Source organism: Artibeus jamaicensis, unplaced genomic scaffold, assembly GCF_021234435.1.
Source record: "Artibeus jamaicensis isolate MK-2021 breed Jamaican fruit bat unplaced genomic scaffold, CSHL_Jam_final scaffold_847, whole genome shotgun sequence".
Classification (NCBI taxonomy): domain Eukaryota; kingdom Metazoa; phylum Chordata; class Mammalia; order Chiroptera; family Phyllostomidae; genus Artibeus; species Artibeus jamaicensis.
In genome coordinates this window covers 1,063,277-1,081,129 of record NW_026522057.1, presented here as the reverse complement: position 1 = coordinate 1,081,129, position 17,853 = coordinate 1,063,277, and the positions used below count along the sequence as shown (strand labels likewise).

The window sequence follows — 17,853 nt, the reverse complement described above, 5'->3', positions numbered from 1 at the left end:
GGGAATCAAACCAGCAACCCTTTGGTTTGCAGCCTGCGCTCACTCCACTGAACTATGTCAGCCAGGGCTCATTAGTTGATTCTTGTATGTGCTCTGACAGAGGACCAAACTTGCAACCTTGGCGCATCAGGACAATTATCTAACCAACTAAGCTACCCAGCCAGGACACAAAATCCCATTTTAAATCTGAAAATGATCAAATTTTTTTTAATTTATTTATCTTTAGAGGGGAGGGGAAGGAGAGAGGGAGAGAAACATCAATGTATGGTTGCCTTTCGTGCATCCCCTGCTGGGAACTGGCCTGCAGGGAACTGGTCTGCAACCCAGGCATGTGCCCTGACTGGGAATCGAACCGCGATTGTCTGGTTTGCAGGCCTGTGCTCAATCCACTGAGCTACACCAGCCAGGGCCATGAAAATGATCAATTTTAAAATCAGAAAACAGGAGTTCCAATGGCACAACTGGTTAGCATGCAGTATTTATAAAATCAGAAAATATATTCATTAAGAAGTATAAGATTTTATAATGTTTTCAGCCTCTGGACTACCCTTGTTGGTTTTATTTATTGAATATTTATTACCATATAGTGCCCCTTTAAGTATACATTTTTGAGGAAACACAGACAACTACAATTGCTGTCACATTTACTAGAAAGATATAATGACTTTTAAAAATTCAGGTTCTCCTCTGAAGAGGCTACTTGATTCAAGAAACTACACTCTGTTGATCAAGAATAATGCATTTTAAGCTTGTAAAAACCTGTAATTCTTAAATGAAAACTGATGATACTGTGATATGCTTCACTAAAAATATTTCAGTTAGTGTCCCAGGGGTTCTCATGTGAAAATTTATGGGGCAGAGTTTCAGGACGGAGCTAATCCACAATGGCAGGAGTGTGGAGTAGGCACATGTTAGTGCACAGGCGCCAGGGAAGTTAAATATCCTCCAATGCATAGAAGAGTCCTGTACAACAAAGAATTGTCCTGCCCTAAATGCCAATAGTGCCCCTGTTGAGAAAACTGGTTAGAAAGGTTTAAACAGTTTTGTTCTTAACCTAGGAAATAGCCTTTATCAGTCTTTCAAAAGTGCCAAAACTGCCCTATCCAGTGTAGCTCAGTTGGTGGGAGCGTTGTCTCATGCACCCAAGGATCATGGGGTCTATCCCCAGTCAGAGCACATGCTCAGGTTGCAAGTTCAATCCCTGGTCAGGGTGTGTGCTAGAGGGTGACTGGTTGATGTTTCTCTCTTGCACTGATGTTTCTCTCTGTCTCCCTTCCTCTCTCTCTAAAAGCAATGACAGAATGTCCTCGGGTGAGGATTAAAAAAAAAAAAAAATCCCAAAATTATGTTGCTTACCAGGACACAAACCATTTTTTTTAGTAATTATGTTCTCAATTTCAATATTTATAAACCTGGAAGTTCAAAACTATTTTTTCCTTTTCTACACAGGCAAGTTTGTCTTTTCAAAGGCTAGCCTCACTTATATTGGGACTGATTTATATTTCACAAAGAAGATACAATTAAAAGCTTTGAATGGGGAAAGTAATTTGAAAGTTATCCATAAAAAAGTTAGTGACTTATTCTATACGTAATGTTATATTTTACCTTTCCAAAGTAGGAATTCCACAAATCATTTCCAGGAAATCAAGGAAACTCTTTTAGGATTCCCAGTTAGACCACACTCCCGTCTGATGTAGTTCTTGAAATAATAACTGCGGTCACCATTTACCATGAGCCATGCATTCCCCCAAGTGTTTTGTGTATGCTTTCTCTAATCTTCACAACAACCCTATAAGGTAGGTATTATTGCCTCCAATTTATATTTTTTGTCCCCATCTGAGTATATGTTTATTGATTTTAGAGGAAGTGGGAGGGAGAGAGGAAGAAACATCAATATGTTGTTCTGTTTATTTATACATTCATGGGTTGCTTCTGGTGTGTGCCCTAGCTGGGGAATCCAACCCACAACCTTAGCACATTGGGATGATGCTGTACAAACTGAACTACCCAGCCAGGGCAATCACCTCCAATTTATAGAGGAAAAAATTAAGACACTGAGAGATTACAGACTTGCCCAAATTCAAACAACTGATGACAGACTCAGGATTGAAAGCCAGTAGCTTTAAATCCAAACCCTTCCCACTATGGATGTCTCCTCCAAAAACATAGTTAAATTTCTGTGAAAAAAAAAGATTTATATATTAGCTAATTAGAATGCTATTATTCCCCATCCTACCTAACAGCAGAGACTAAAGAGGATACAGATGACAGTTCCACCAGCCCCTGGAGCAAAAAGCCTTCAGTCACCCAATTACATTCCACAGACATAAAAATTCGTATTGCTTTAAACAGATTGTCTAAAGAATGGATGCCAAGCTGACAGGACAGATATTCCAACTCCCAACACTCTTTTCCATTCTAATGTACAGTATTTGTGTTTCTTTCTTTTTCATTTCACAGGAACAAAGCAGATGAAACTTCACTGTAGTGTAGATGCAAATAAAATTCTGCAATACTCCAACATGTAGCAGGATACGGCAAAGCATTAGCCAGCAACCAAACATCTTCAGCACCCACCCAAATATGGAATCATGTGTGCACGAAGTTGGTAAGAAAGTTCTACAAAGTGAGTAAAAAGGATTTCTGAGAATTCAGTGGACTTTTACACCCTAGGTATAAAGAACAGAAAAAGAATGCAAATATAATAGTCTAATCATATTTTGTTTTCTTTCTATAATCATAAAAAATCCCTAACTGATTCAAAATTAAACAAGGATTTGTTATGGATAAGATATAGCCCCGAAAAGGAATACTGACAGGTAGATTAGCTATGTATATCAAGACCAACCACATGGCAAATCTACATAACAGGTTTGTTCAGCTGCTATCCTTTCTATGAACCAACACAGCAAATACAGACACATTTCAAAATGACTGCCTAATTAAAAAATAAAAGCGATACTGCTGAACCTGCCTTCCTGCTGTGAAATAATGAGTTGCAGTTTCCATTCAAACCAAAGGCAATCTAACATAAAAACTGGCATCCCTATTTAATTAGCCATGGATATACACAATGGCATATATTAGTGACAGACAGATCAAAAGCTAGTTCTTAAAACTGTATTCTCTCTTTTAGATAAGAATCTTCTATTTCCTATTATCACTACAATCCACCAGGCCCTAGACCATGACATAAAGCAAACTTAGGCTGAAAGCTGTAAAGGCTTTTGGAGATTAACTAGTCCAGTCTTTTGGCCAATTCAGAAACCCCCTCTATTAATGAACTCAAGTGTTAACTGGGTTCCCACTGGGTATAAGGCTTATGATGGGTGCTATGTTTACTAAGCATTTACTATAATCCATACACTTTTCCAATGCTTTATATTTAATACTCATAAAAGCCCTATAAAATAGAATATTACATGTTTTACAAATGTGAGACAAAGCATGAAGGAATTAGTTAACTTGTCTAAGCTCTCTCAGCCAAGAAGTGGTAGAGTCATTATTCAGATCCAGGCACTGTACTCTTTTTTTTTTTAGATTTTTTATTTATTTTTTTTTACAGAGGGAAAGGAGAGAAACATCAGTGTGTGGTTGCATCTTGCAAGCCCCCCACCAGGAAACTGGCCCATAACCCAGGCATGTGCCCTACACTGGGAATCGAACCTGCGACACTTTGATTTGCAGGCTAGCGCTTAACCACTGAGCCACACCAGCCAGGGCCCAGGCACTGTACTCTTAATCACTATACTAAGACTGTATAGCCCCTGTGGGAGGACATAGAAAACCAAATGAAAAATGATTCCACCCTCCAGGGGCTTAATCTCACAGGGAAGACACTCATATCTATGAGTACAACTCAGTGTGATAACTGCTAATGACAGATTATAAGTAAGGAGGGCTTCATTAAGGCACTGGCAGTAAAGACAGACAACTAGGAAAGGAGGTAAGTGACTTTAAAAAGATGAGCGAATGGATATAGTAGATATAAAAAGTACCTAGGATGACTCCCAGTTTAACACAAATCCTTCCCATGTTTCTGGTTGGAGTGATTGGAAAAATGACTAGCTATTTACCAAAAAGGAGATTTGTGAAGAATGTAAATTGGTAATCCTCTGAATTTGAAGTGCCTGAAGGAAAAAGTCTGACAATTTGTAGGAAGCAGTTGGGAGACACCACACTGAAACTCAGGAGAAAGAACCAGACTGGAGGTGCAGACTTGAAAGTCATTAGCATTTACACATATTCTAAAATTTCCCAAAGTAGAGAATATGAGTAATAGGTAATATTTACTGAGATGCTACTATATGCCAAGGCCCAGTGTGTCCTCAGGTGAGAATGGATGACAGGCTGAGCGGCTCAGTTGATTGGAGCATTGTCCAAATAGATCAGGGTTTCAGGTCCGATTCTCTCTCTCTCCCCCCTCCTCCCTTTCCTCTCTCTCTAAATTGAAAAAAAAAATTTTTTTTTAAAGGCCAAGGGCCCTGGCTGGTGTAGCTCAGTGGATTGAGCGCGGGCCTGTGAACCAAACAACTGCCGTTCGATTCCCAGTCAGGGCACATGCCTGGGCTGCAGGCCAGTTCCCAGCGGGGGATGCACAAGAGGCAACCATACATTGGTATTTTCTCCCTCTCTCCTTCCCTTCCCCTCTAAAGATAAATAAATAATAATAATAATCTTTAAGAAATAAAACGTTTAAAAAAAAAGGCCAAGGGAGCATCGACATACACAGGATGACAAAGAAACAACAGAGGTAGGAATAAAGGAAGAGAAAGTATGTCACACAAACCAAAGTGAAAACAACAAATATTGTCAAATGCCAGAAAGTGGCCAAATAATGTGAACAAAAGTGTACACTACCACAAAATAAGCAAATAATGTGAAGAAAAGTTCCCACTGGATTGCATATTACAGAGGCCAGAATGAGTTCAGCCTACTATGCCACTACACATACTACGCAACAAACAGCTCACTAATATTCCAGCAACTATTCTATGATTGGAAAGTTTTGAATATTACGAAGCTTAAGCACAGTACCGTGTTCAAATTCTGACTCTGAAGGAGAATTAAGAGTTATAACAACTAAACAAGGATATTTGATTGGATGCTAATTTGAACAAATAGTTATAAAAGACAACTGGGAAAATCTTAACAAGAATTACTATTAGAGTATAGTAATTACTAATTTTATTAAATATGATAATAATATTAAGATTGTATAAGACTTATTTGGAGATGCACCTAGAAATAGAGGTGAAATATAATGTCTATATATGCATTAAAATATATCAGAAAAAATAAATGTAGCAAATTTTATAAAACGTTAATAATTGTTATATATGGGTGTTTGTTACATTTTTCTAATAATAACAAAAACAGGCTTCAGAGAAAAAGATGATAATTTTTTGTCAATAAAAATATCTAGCAGATAAAAAAAAAAAAGCAGAGTTCACAAACACCAACACTAGAAATGGAAAAACCAACTGGTCTCATGTTGTATGTATGAGTACTTGATGCTTGGAATAAAAATTTCTAATGAAGCAGTGCATACATATTCAAAAAATGCTGCATTTCAAACAGTTTATATCGAAGAGCAGATGGAACATACCACGGCTAACTGCTAGATAATACAAAAAGGATATAGTGATGACAAAGATACTGATATTAAAACGTAAAGATGGATAAAATTTCACGAAAAAAGAGTGGGGGGTGGGGGAAAACAATTTTTCTAAAATAATATACTGTTATGTATTACTTAAAATGTGTATATGGCTAAAATTAAACAAGATAGATTTTTTTAAATCCTGATTCCAGCCCTGGCTGGAGTAGCTCAGTGGATTGAGTACAGAATGCAAACCAAAGGGTTGCCAGTTCAATTCCCAGTCAGGGCACATGCCTAGGTTGCAGGCAAGGTCCCCAGTGGGAGCCACGTGAGAGGCAACCACACACTGATGTTTTTTTCCCTTCTCTTTCTCCCCACTTCTCCTCTCTTTAAAAATAAATAAAATAAAACCTTTAAGAAAATTCTGATTCTAACTTAATACCTAAATAATTTTGAGCATGTCACTTACCTTCTCCCCTTATCTATAAAATAGAGATAAAGATTAACTATGCCTCACTGTATTATTATAAGCATTAGATGAGAACATACTAAGGAATTAAAGAATAAAAAGGCATATATGAAGACCAGGACTTCTGGCCAAGATGGACGCATAGATAGATACACTTTGCCTCCTTGCACAACCAAAAGGACAATAACAAATTTAAAAACAAAAAATAACCAAAACTGCCAGAAAATCAAACTGTATGGAAGTCTGACAACCAAGGAGTTAGAGAAGAACCATTCATCCAGACTAGTAGGAAGGGTGGAGCTAGGTAGCCAGGGCAGAGAGGACTTGCAGCAAGGCAGTGGCTGGAAGACCAGGCAGCCACAAATTTGTGTGCAAATAAACCGGGAGGAACAAATGGGGAGTGAAACAGACCACAGAACCCAGGGTTCCAGTGCAGGGAAACAAAGCTTCAAAACCTCTGACTATAAAAACCTGTAAGGGTTGCCACGGCAGCAAGAGAAACCCCCAGCCTCACAGGAGAGGTTGTTGGAGAGACCCGCAGGGTCCTAGAACATACACAAAACCACCCACCCAGAAGGGTCCAATTTCCTTATGGGTAACAGAGGAAATAACTGAAAGCTGGCAGAGAGCTGAGCAACTGGCATGTTCCCTCTGGGACGCCTCCCCCACATACAGCACCACAATGCAGAGACACAGGTTGCCCCACCCTGGTGAATACCTATGGCTCTGTCCTTTACTACATAACAGGTGCACCTACACAAGAAAATGAAAGAACAGAACAAAGCTCCAAAAATAGAACTAAGCAATGAAGAGATAGCCAACCTATCAGCTGCAGAGTTCAAAACACTGGTAATCAGGATGCTCACAGAAATGGTTGAGTATGGTCATGAAATAGAGGAAGAAGTAAAGGATACAAAAAGTGAAATAAAGGAAAATGTACGGGGAGCCAACAGTGAAGGGAAAGAACCTGGAATTCAAATCAATAATCTGGAGCAGAAGGAAGAAATAATAAACATTCAACCAAAACAGAATGAAGAAACAAGAATTCAAAAACAAGGAGAGGCTTAGTTAGAAACCTCTCGGACAACTTTCAACTCTCCAATATCTGAATCATAAAGGTGCCAGAAGAAGAAGAGGAAGAGCAAGAAATGAAAACTTATTTGAAAAAATAATGCAGAACTTCCCTAATATAGAAAAGGAAATAGACTTCCAGGAAGTCCAGGACATTCAGACAGTCTCAAAGAAGTTGGACTCAAGGAAGCACATACCAATGCACATCATAATTACATTACCCAAGATTAAAGAAGAAAGAACCTTAAAAGCAGCAAGATAAGGAGACAGTTACCTACAAAGGAATGCCCCTAAGACCATCAGCTGATTTCTCAAAAGAAACCTTGCAGGCAAGAAGGGGTAAGAAGTATTCAAAGTCTTGAAAGGCAAGGACCTACATCCAAGATTGCTCTATCCAGCAAAGCTTTCATTTAGAATGGAAGGGCAGAAAAAGTGCTTCCCAGATAAGGTCCAGTTGAAGGAGTTCATTATCACCAAACCCTTATTGTATGAAATGTTAAAAGGACTTATCTAAGAAAAAGAAGAAGATCAAAAATAGGAACAGTAAAATGACAACTCACAACTATCAACAACTGAACCTTAAAGAAAAGGAAAAAAAAACAAGCAAACAACTAAAACAGGGACAGAATCACAGAAATGGAGATCACAGGGAGGGTGATCAGCAGGGAGTAGCAGGGGTACAGGGAATAAGAAGCATAAATGGTAGGTACAAAATAGACAGGGTGGCTGGGGTCAGAGGTGGGGTAGTTAAGAATAGTATGGGAAATGGAGAAACCAAAGAACTTTTATGTATAACCCACCATGGACATGAACTAAGGTAGGGGAATGCTGGTGGGAGGGGCAGTATAGGGCATAGGGAGGATAAAGGACGTAGGGGAATAAAGGGGAGAAAAAAATGGGACACCTGTAATAGCATGTTTAATAAAACATATTTTTTAAAAAGATGCACCAGACAGGGTGTCTGACACACAGTAACCATTTAATTAATGAGTTCCCCTTCCTCTTCCTTCCCTATCTCACCCTTAATCCTAGTTCTGGTTGCTGAAAGTATACAACGAATTAAGGCTGGATTTTTTTCTTCTTTATGATAGCTTTTCAGTTACTTTGTCTTCTCCAGTGCAAATATACACACATCTTTCAGGTTTCCCAGAGAACATGGCATCAAAATGTCCCTGGTTACCTTCATCAAAGTTTAGCCTTAACTGCCCTCCAAATTGTCAAAGCCCCTCTCAGACACAATAGCAGAAAATGTACACAATATTATGTATATGATCTAACTAGGACAAAATTGAGTGGGACCATTATTTCCCTTATTGGATATAAAAAAACATTGTGACCTTCTAAATACACTAAGTGTATCTATAACTTTGTATGCTGAAACGGGAAACTTAACACTAGAGGGGTGTCGAACTCATTTTCACTGGGGGGCCACATCAGCCTTGCGGTTGCCTTCAAAGGGCTGAATGTAATTTTAGGACTGTATAAATGTAACTACTCCTTAAACAGTTAAGCGAGAGCTCGGCACTGCTACTGGGTAGAAACAAGGTGCCAGGTAGGATAAAACAAGGTGGAGGGCTGGATTCGGCCTGCAGGCCTTGTGTTTGTCACCTGTGAATATTTGTAGGACCTCTTTGAATAAGCTTAGATACTAAAGTACTAGGGGGACGTATAAATTTTCAGGATAATGTTTCTTTGGATAAATTTTCCTATTTGATTTCAAGGAGACCTGAACATGGCCACTAAGATCAGATAGGCAATTCACCTCTTTTTCTGATATACTGAGTTAGAAGGCTGTACCAGAGAGTGTGGAAAAAAGAAATTGAGAGGAAAGAGGAAGTTAGGTTCCTGGGATTAGGGTAGGCTGTTCTAGAGTTCATATTACAAAGGTCAAAGAAGGAATCTGATAAAAGGGAAAACAAAATAATAACATGAACTTATATAAAAATATTTTTATTAGAACTTCTTTCTCAGATGTATTATTTCCACTAAACAGAATATTTTATAGCAATTAAAAATGACCATTACAATAAACACACAAAGATATATGCACAAGAATATTAACTTGCATGTTGTCAGTAACAGAAAAAAACTGGAAACAATCCAAATGTTCATCAATTGCACACCCATATAATTTAACATTATATAGTTGTTAAAGGAATGAGATAAATTCTATACATACTAACTGAAAGATGTTCAAATTTCACCATTAAGTAACAATAGTGAGTTGCAAAAAATAGAATGTATAGTGTGATTTTTTTAATATAATAGTAAACATTAGCATATGCCTAGAAAATAATGCAGAGGAATACACATAGTACTAAGCTGTCATCTTGGTGGAGGAAGTGATTATATGAAACACTCATTTTTTTATGGAATACATTTTTGTGCAGTTGTTTTTAACAATGATCACACATTATTTTGTTTAAAAAATAAAGATGTGAAAGGTTAGAACTGCCCTGGTTGGTGTGGCTCAGTGGACTGATTGCTGGCCTGCAAACCAAAAGGTTACCAGTTTGGTTTCTGGTGAGGGCACATGCCTGGGATGTAGGCCCAGGTCCCCTGTTGGGGGCATGCAAGAGGTATCTGATAGATGTATCTCTCACACATCGATGTTTCTCTCCTTTTTCCCCTCTCTTCTCCACTCTCTAAAATTAAATAAATAAAATATTACCCTGGCTGGTGTAACTCAGTGGATTGAGTGTGGGTCTGCAAACCAAAGAATTGCAGTTTGATTCCCAATCAGGGCACATGCCTGGGTTGCCAGCCAGTTCCCAGCAGGAGACCACAAGAGAGGCAACCATACATTAATGTTTCGCTCCCTCTCTCCTTCCCTTTCCTTCTAAAGATAAATAAATTTAAAAAAAATTTTTAATTGTTAGAACTAAAATCCATCCTTTTATCCTTTCCAAAATAGCCTAGACTACAAAATATGAAATTTATGATACATGTTAATGGAGAGGCAAATTATATAAAAAATAATCACTGATTATAATTATATAAAATTATGAACTAGAAAAAAATAAAGGAATTATACTAAAGTCATAATATTATTTTTCTACCCGCTGCTGCTGGGTAGAAACAAGGTGCTGGGCCGGAAAAAACAAGATGGAGGGTCAGGTTCAGCCCATGGGCCTTGTGTTTGCCACCTGTGCCCTAGAGAGTTGGTGATGACAATACAGACACACACGCAAGAAGAATCTGAGAGGATATAATCTAAAATGTTAACAATGACTATTAAGTCTTCGAGTCTTGGGAAGACTTGAAAATTTTCATCTTCTCCTTTAAAATCATCTCTATTTCCCAATTCTTTCTTAATCAACATTCATTAATTTTCTAATCACAAAAATTGTAAGGGGTCCTTCCAAATTACAAATTTCTACCCATCAGTAGAAATACAACACTCAAAGTAAATAATGTGCAAATCAGTGAATCATGTGAGAGCAAAAGAATATCTGAGAACTTTTAGTCAGACTCTAATTATACCTAATACAAAGGACAACAAGACTAAAGTATGCAAAAATACTTCAGGATTCCAGTCCCTACTTTTGAAAATGACCCCATGCAAATTGTCCAAGGAAACCACTGACTACAAGATCAATGACACCCTAGTTTCCCACACTGCAGAACGCAAATTATGTCATTCCACTACATACAATGCAGTAGAAGAGATGACAGCCTCTATACAATTTGTTCAGAAGACAATTTCATAAATAACACCATGTTACATGATTTACAGTTTACAGTTGACAAAGCACTTTGACCTTCACAATAATTCCGTTTTCTCACTCCTATTGGATAGGTTACAAAACTAGGATTAGAATGGAGAAGGCCTTTCTAACTATGCCTCAATCCAAAAGGTATAAAGGAAAAGACCAAGAAGTCTGTCTCCATAAAAATCTAAAAGTTCTACATAGGAATAAAATAAGTCAGAAGACAGTATCAAAATGGAAACAATATTTGCAATACCACAGACAAAAAAATGATCTTATATGTATATGATATGTATCTATATGATATGTATCATAGTTAAAGAGAGACCTAAAAATCAATAGGAAAGAAAGCTATGTACGACCCAACAGAAAAACAGGTAAAGAATTTAAACAGATAGTTTACAGAAAAGAAAAATGAGTGACCCAACATAAAAAGATGGTTGACCTTAACATAATTTTTAAAAAACTACTGAGGTATCTATCTTTCTCTATCAGATTGGCAAAATTCAAGTTTGATAACAGCAAAGCACAATATTAACAACAGTGACACTGGAGCCAGAGAGCTTAACTTGAATTTCTGCCACATTAGCTGTGTGAATTGGGCAAATCACTTAAATTCTCTATTTCTCAATTATTCATCTGAAAAATGGAGATAATAATAGTACCTACCTCAAAGGGATGTTAAGATTAAATGAGGTAATGTATATAAAGCACTTAGAATAGTGTCTGGCACATAGTAGGTTTCATGAAAGTATTAGCTGTGATACAGCTAATGTTGCATGAACGATAACTAAGAAAAGCAATTTGGCAATATATTTCATAGTTATATATGTACACATATCCTTTGACTTAGAAATCCTACTTTCTGCACATATATCCCACAAATACCCTTACATACATGTAAAATGACATTTGTTGAAGGGTTTTCATTATAAAATTGCTTATATCAAACCCTAGAAGCAACACAAATGTCCAACAAAGAAGAAAATAGTTAAATTATGATACATCCACTAAATGGAATATTATTTAGGTGTTTTTTTTGTTTGGTTTGGTTTGGTTTTTTCAGCAGAAACTCTCTGTATACTGATCAGGAAAGTTTTCTAAGATATATTAAAAATATAATAAGTGAAAAAGCAGTATGGGGATAAGAAAGGGAGAAGGTGCAGAACAGTGGGGAACCGTGGGCTAACTTTTGCATGAAAAGTAGGAAAAATACAATAATACATAAGCATTTGCCTAAAGAAAGTCTAAAAGAATATAAAGGAACCAGTGTCCTGGCCTGGCAGCTCATTTGGTTAGAGCCATCATCCTGATGCATCCTGATGCACAAGTTTGTGGGTTCAATCCCTGGTCAAGGCACATGCAAGAATCAATCCATAAATAAGTGGAACAACAAATAGATGTTTCTCTCTCTCTCTCTAAAAATCAATGATCTTTTAAATTTAAAAAAAAGAAGAAAGAAAAAAACTAGTAAAAGTGGTTGGGAGTGGGCATGGAACTACAAGGATGAGGGATAGGCATAGGAGTGACACTCTCACTGCTTACATAAAACATAAATATGCAAATATTTATTTAACTATTTGAATGTATTTCCTAGTCAAAAATTAAGTTTTAAAAAATACTAAAGCTCACAGAAGATAAGAAGTTTGCCTACAATCATATAGCTAACAAGGGTTTGTCATAGGCATTCGTTTTCCTTGTATAATACTACTTTTCAGATGTTTTCAGTCATGGAAGACTTAGAAATTATCACAAGTAGGCTTTTCTCTGAAACAACCACTGCCTCTGAATGCTCAGCAAAAACAACACTTATGTGACCACGCTGAAGTCATCTCCATATGATGACTTGGAAAGTAGTATAAATACTCATTGTTGGTCCAAAACATTCACTATCACCCACACTATACAATGTAATGATTGGGCTTCATTTACTGCAAGGAGATGAAATTATCATAAAAGTCCTTATCATAGGTTTCAAATTCCAACACAACATTCATTTGGCAGAACAATAGTGTACGACACTAAAAACATACCTATAAACACTTTCACATGGGGGGAAAAAACATTAAAGCAACTTGGCTTTCTATCTAAAATAGGGAATGAGTACATGTAAATACATAATTTTCTGTTTACGACTAACAGTAAGTACAAAATGTTATTGAAGAACCTTAGGTGGTGAGGCCCCAACCTCTCAAAACATACTTTTAAACAGAATTAAACAGGCCCATCTTTGCCAAATCACAAAGGATTTGTATTTGTAAACCGTTTCATATATACATTTGTATGAGAGAATAACACACACATCCAAGGCACCAAGTATCTGAGGATCTCAACATTAATTTACACACAAACATCCATACCACCTAGTACAACTATCTAACAAGTGCCAAGGAGCCTCCAACTCAATTTTGAGTCCTTCAGTTCTAGGCAGCCCCAGCTACAGGATCCAATATCTTCTCTGTTCCATTTCCTGCTAGCATACTGGGTAACCATGGCATTCATACTGATGACACATTCAACATACTTAGCCCCTTAACCTTCCACTACTTCAATAAACTATCCTCCTATCACCTTTCAATAGCACTGAGGCAGTTACACCCTGTTCTTTGTTTCTACCTTGAAATAATAAACTCTGTATTCCATAGAAAAACCTCATCTTCAACCACCTTTCTGTTTGTGGCCTTATTCTCTAAAAATACCAGTCCCTCTGAAGTTTTTACTTCTTATAAGATCAGCTTGGACCCTCAGGGCCCATCATTTCTCTCACACTGTCACTAGCAATATGTAGTTACTCTCCATTTTATCGTTTTTTTTTCTTGTAAATTCCAATTCTGGATTAACCTGACCATCTTTTTTTGCCCTCTTGTTGTTAGGCTGCTGGAGAAAGTATAAAATCCAAGCTCTATTACAAATGTATTTTTTCTCATTTTTACTGACCCCTCAAGATGGTCAGCAATCCTTTATTTTTAACGCCTTAATCCATTCCTCTTTAATTTTCCATTGAAGGTTTCCATGGTCATAATCATAATACTCAAATCAGAAACTCACCATAGTACATTCCATCTCCAAAGATAACTGACTTCACAGAAAAATGATCACATCAAAAAAATAAGGCCATCTGTCAAACTCCCTCACCTTCTCTTTCCCTTTATCACCTCATTATCCACCTTGACTTCTATCCTTTTGGTGTCCAAGAATAAAATGCCCAACATATTTCCCAGGTAAATTTTCCCTCAACTTAAAAAACTGTTTCACCCATACTAAAAAGAAAAAAAAAACACATGTGCCATAGTGGAAAGAATAGAGGTTTCAGAGCTAGACAGACCTTATTCAAATTCTTGCGTAGGCCCTGGTGGGATAACTCAATTGATTACAGCATCGTCCCCATAAATCAAGGTAAATGGAACAAGTCAATATTTCTGTCTCTCTCTCTCTCTCAAATCAATCAATAAAAAGACACAGGGTCCAGCAGAAGTAACGCCTGCTTTAGCATTATTGGCAGGGTAATAATATGGGTGTAATAATTTATAGATTTAATTTGAACATTACACCTAAAATGTCACATGGTGTGTTTGAGTGTGATAGGATATTATGTTACAGAATTACATGCTTATTACACTCTTATTTTGTAATAAGAGTTTGTAATAAAAAGGGACATTATTTGCGTCATACCCTGTATATATAAAAATGCTTACCTATAGTCTTCTCAACTGTAAGGGAGATACTGATTCCTAAATCACAAGGCTGTTGTGACCTATGAAACATCTTTATAGTACCTGGCATATCCTCAATAAAGAGGTTTCACTATCATCCACTCTCCTCCACTAACCACACTTGTTAATTTTCCTCACTGCCTCCCATTTACTCCTCAATCCATCATGATCTGACTATTGCTATCACTGCCATCACCATGCTATCTAAAGTGTCTTTCAAAGGAAACAGGTGATCTCCTAATTGCTAAATTCAGGGGTTTCTTCCTAATCCTCATTTACTTGACCTCTGGAGCACCTGACACTGATGGGCACCCCCACCCTCCCTTCTTGAAATTCTCTCCTCCTCTGGCTTCTATTACAATGCTGTTCTGTTCTAGTTCTTGTCCCAATACTTTAACCTCTCCTTGTCAGTGTCTATTACCCTTCAAACAATAATGTTCCTTCTGGTCTGCAGCCCTTTTCTTCTCCTCTTTCACTATTACCATCCATACTAAGGCTTCAGTATTCTCTGCTGATCCCTCAAATTTACATGTTCAGTTCTAACCTTTCTCCCAATTTTCGGACCAAAATTTCCAGTTGCCCACAGTAGTATGTGCAAAACAACCCAAACTGAACTTGTCTAAAGCAAAACTCACCATCTTCCTTCAAAATTGTTTACGTTCCCCACTTCGATTAACACTACCAATCCACCCCATCGGCCAAGTCAGAAACCTCCCACTAATTCTGTCAACTCTGTGTTGAAACCTCACAGAATAGCATGGCATTCTCTTCATTCTTCTACCACTATCCCAGCTCATCCCCTCTGATCCCGATTGGCACACTAGCTCCCTGCCTACCTAGGCTTTCTGCCACTACACCGACGTCCTCACTTTCGATTCTTCCTCCACATTTTCATCAGAGATAATCAGTCAGAACAAACTCCTACTCACAAAACCTGCAATGAATGGCTCCCCATACCTACATACCATAAAGTCCAAATTATTCGGCAAGGTGTTCTCAGCGGTATAAATTGAAAGGTTTTTAAATCAGACAAACCGGAGTTTCACTTCTAGCTCAACCTGGATATTGGCTTAGTCCAGAGTCTCCAAAGCGAAGGATAAAAGGCAGAGGAGGGAAAAGGAGGGAAGTGAAGGGCAGGGAGGAAAAGAGGCGAGGGAGGCAGGAGTGTCCGGGGGGAGGGAACGTTCTTTCCAGGGTAGAAGTGCACGTTTCCAGGGAAGGGGAAGTCTGAGGGAAGTGAAGTGCAGGAGACCAAATCTCTGAGGGAGGGCGTGGAACCGAGACGAGGAGGCTCAGCGCGGAGCTGGACCGCTTCTGAGACAGAAACGGCTCTCTGAGGAAATGAAGGGTTCCTGCGTTTCTGAAGTGAGGAAAGTCCCTGAGAGGGGTCAGGGACCAGGTCCACGATTTGAAGGAACTTCTCACGGGCTGCAGGCCTCCGAGGCTGCGAAGATGAGGGGTTTGGGGTGGGGGTTGTGCCGGGACCTTGAGGAGAGTGAGAAGGAAAGGGAAAGGGGTCCAGGGATGTCCCCCAACCGCTGAGAGGGACACCTCTGGGAAGTGAAGAGGTCCTGTCGGTGCCGAGAGACGCGAGCGCTCCGGAGCCGAGGGGGTGTAGCGGCCGCGCGCCCGGGCGGAGTGCCCCGAATTTGTGCCCCACGCACTCTCTCGGCGTTACCTGAGGCGGGACTGAGCTGCCCGAGGGGTGCCTGCGCGAGCGAGTGGGGGAAGCGGCGGCAAAGAGGGAGCATAGTAGCTCTCACAGCTCCGAGGCGGCAGCGGCTCTTAGCCTGCGGAGGTGGTGGGGGTCCTTCGCTCTGAAGCCGGAGACTCCGCGGGGCGAGCGGAGGACGAGGAGTGCACTGCCATGGCCCGGCACTCGGACCGCTCCCCACGGCCCGTTTGGCGGGGCCAAGACGATCTGGCCCGCGAGCCTGAGAGGGCAGATGGAAGATCCGCCGGAGTCCCCTGCCGCCAGCAACTGAAATTACTGCCCAGCCGGTCGGAGGGGGGCGGGGCGGGGCTTCAATGAGCCACGCCCTCCCTAAGCCCTCCCACTAGGCAATTATTAATCAACGAACGGTTGGAATTGCCCAATTAGAGTCAGGAATGCCACGTGGTGGGCACAATGGGCGTCCAGAAAAGCCAATCAACAGCCCTAGGCGCCAACCGTGGAGGACGAAGGAAACCAATAGGAAGGAAATGAGGGTAAAAACAGAAGAGGCAGTGTGTTGGAAAGGAGGTACAGAGACTGAGGGATTACACCTGGTAGAACTCCAAGTCCAAGATCCTCGCAAAAGGCGGGACAGTAAACACAAAACGGACCAATCAAAATTCCAAACATATAAACTAGTAGTAATTGACAAGCCCCGAAGAAAATGGATTAGACTGGCGCGGCTTTTGGGTTGGTGAAGGTATAGTTAAGTAAAACTATCTGCGGAAAAGTCCTGTGAATGAAGTGTCCTTCCGATCTCAGTATACCGGCTGAGAAAACTGTTACATAAACAATAACTGTATCAATGACTCGCGAGAGTAGCAGCAGTGGGTAGGGTTAAACCAAATGCTGACGGAGTAATTAAGCTAGGCTAGGAGATTAATTCTGGTGAAGGCTTCTGGGAGGAAGTAACACTTTAGCTGGCCTGAAAACAGGATTTTGAAAGAGCTGAGCAGAGAGTAAAATTCTATTCAGCTATTCAACAAGCACATATTTCTTCATGCGCCTGGACCTCAGGCATTCAATCTTATGCCCGAGCAGATTGCAACAGGCTTCTAGAAGAGGCCCTGGCGGTGTGGCTCAGTGGATTGAATGCCACCTGCAAACCAAAGGGTCCCCCGTTGGATTCCAGGTCAGAGCACATGCCTGGGTTGCAGGCCAGGTCCACGGTGCTGGGCACACCAGAGGCAACAACACATTGATGTTTCTCTCCCCCTCTTTCTCCCCCCCTTCCCCTCCCTAAAAATACATAACTTAAAAAAAATTAGAAGGGCAAGAACAGGCAAAGGAACAGTAGAATATGGGCCTTCTTGCACCACCATTCCCTGGGGTTAGAGATCATCTTTCCTACATATTTAGACTCAACTGTCAAGATGAGCGGAATTTGAATAAGTAGTCCACTCTTATCCTCGGTTTCACTTTCTGTAGTTTTCAGTTACCCATGGTCAATTGTTGTATGAATTCCAGAAACAACTCATGATTTTAAATTGCAGCCATTCTGTATAGCATGATGAAATCTCATGTAGTCCCACTACATCCCACCTGGAATGTGAATCACCACTTTGTCCAGCATA

At 39.5% G+C, this 17,853-nt stretch overlaps 1 protein-coding gene across 3 annotated transcripts in view; it reads right to left on the bottom strand.

Moving 5' to 3' along the window:
* Nucleotides 1-16,547, bottom strand: part of TESK2 (testis associated actin remodelling kinase 2) — a 111,851-nt gene extending 95,304 nt beyond the window's left edge. For all 3 annotated transcript variants that reach the window (XM_037149235.2, XM_037149236.2, XM_037149237.2), the window contains exon 1: nucleotides 16,244-16,547. The gene's annotated coding sequence lies outside the window, so the exon portion shown is untranslated. The remainder of the gene's footprint in view (nucleotides 1-16,243) is intronic.
* Nucleotides 16,548-17,853: the final 1,306 nt, after the last annotated feature.